Raw genomic sequence first — 2,179 nt, 5'->3', positions numbered from 1 at the left:
ATTTAATAATATAAAATATCAAATTCTAAATAAAAAAATTAAAATATCAAAATTTAAAATTTAAAATTAAACATTTTAAATTTTAAAATTTTAAAATTTGTAATTTTAAAAATTATAAATTTTAATTTTTAAACTTACGAAATTTAAATTTTATAATAAATTAAAAATTCTCTCACTCACTCACACTCACTCACTCACTCACTCTCTCTCTTCATGGGTGGAACAAACTGGGTTATCCCATCTTATTCCACCTTGAGTGGGAACACTAGTTCCCACCCCTTAACGAGCTATTCTAGAATAACCCGTTAAGGAGGGAATTAGTGTTCCCACTCTTTTTTGTTTGTATTTGAAGGATAAGGATGAAATAAATCCTTTATTCCACCTTTATCTCCTAACCAAACATAGCCTATGAGGCGTCCACTTCACTTGTTTCATTTCATATTTGTAATCATTATTATCATCATGGGAGTAAAATTAAGTGTACGAGAGACCTGAAACTGCTATTATTAATGAAAAAAATTATATTTCTGTGAAAATCACAATTTTATCGGTCGAAAAAGTAACCGTACAATTAACTATCTATTAAACTATATGAATTCTCAATATTTGTTACCATGTGGTAAGTTTTTCTTCACCCTCACTAGCATGTGACTCTTCTTCTTTCCATTACTAAATTTTCAATATGCATTTTAACGGTCCCGTTAACCAAACTTTTAATTAGTGTATTTAAATGATTCCACTACCTTCCTTCTACTATACTTTCAATTAATGTAAATGGTTCCGCTACCAAACTTTCAATTAGTATATTTAAATGATCCTACTACTATCTACGATCCTAATCTCTCTATCTCCAATTATTCATCATGTTCACTAAATTTTCAATACGCATTTTAACGGTCCCATTAATCAAACTTTCAATTAGTGCATTTTAATGGTCCCACTACCTTCCCTCCACTATACTTTCAATTAATGTAAATGGTTCCGCTACCAAACTTCCAATTAGTATATTTAAATGGTCATACTACTATCTACGATCCTAACCTCTCTATCTCCAATTATTCATCATAGCTCATTTTCTTCCTTCTGCCGAACTTTTAATTTTTTATCGCCGATTTGTTCATCAATTCTCTATCTCTCATTTTTAGCTATACACCATCGTCTCCTTCCCTCGCGCCCTCTCTCTCTCACTAATGTGCGTCCAATTCCTTCTTCTGCCGCGGTAGGAGAGACCGTTGTCGCCGTCACTATCACCATCGTCAGAGAATATATCATCGGATTCATATCTGCCGCCTACAGTAAAATACTTTCGGTATATATACCAAATGAGATAGACAAAAGAATATTTAATATTTTATTATTATTAATTACTATTAGAATTTCTATCCGCTGCAAAGCGCGGGTGTTTTCTCTAGTTGATCACTATTTTAATATTCATGCATTGCATATAATGGACGATTTAGGCCGTCTCTCTCGGTGACCCACAACTTGTAACAAGCGTGTTTTAGGGGAAACGTACTTATATGTAAAATGTATGGTGTAGTACCAACTTGCAAATAACGGCCAAATAAACGGTCACCATTTATGTGGGCCCCATGCACCTAACCGGAGTTTTAGGTCCAAATCCATCGAATCCAAAGTCAAATCCAAAAACAACACCCGATGCGTGTGCCCGTCAATCAGACCCAACCATATCCTCCGGAACTGGTCCTTGAAAATAACTTGATAGTAACTTAACAATCCCTCGCGACAAAACGCCATCAAATTGGCCCTTTTTTTGTTTTTCCCCTTTAAAACATGATGTTTGAGTATAAAAACTAGTTAGAATACATATAGTTTGATTGGATCAGTTGGACTATGAACTGGTTCTTCATTTAGTTCCTTAAACACTTATTACGCCAATCGAATCAGTGGTTAAATTACTCGTCTAACTAATAACACTTTTGAAAAATGACAATTTGATCTTGATTATTAATCTTACATTGTTTTTGAAACATAATAATTAACAAAAGTGTGCATTTCATGTACTCGATCGAATAAATTGGTTTAAAAATTATATGGAAAGCTAAAAAGGAACTGTTATTGTCAAAGCATGTTTTGACACCGTCAGAATAAATACATATTTAATCATGGTTTGAATTATTTTGCTTCAGAAATAATAAACACGCTTTGATAATATCAA

The sequence above is a fragment of the Ananas comosus genome, unplaced genomic scaffold, assembly GCF_001540865.1.
Source record: "Ananas comosus cultivar F153 unplaced genomic scaffold, ASM154086v1, whole genome shotgun sequence".
Lineage (NCBI taxonomy): Eukaryota > Viridiplantae > Streptophyta > Magnoliopsida > Poales > Bromeliaceae > Ananas > Ananas comosus.
Note: the sequence above shows the minus strand (reverse complement) of the source record.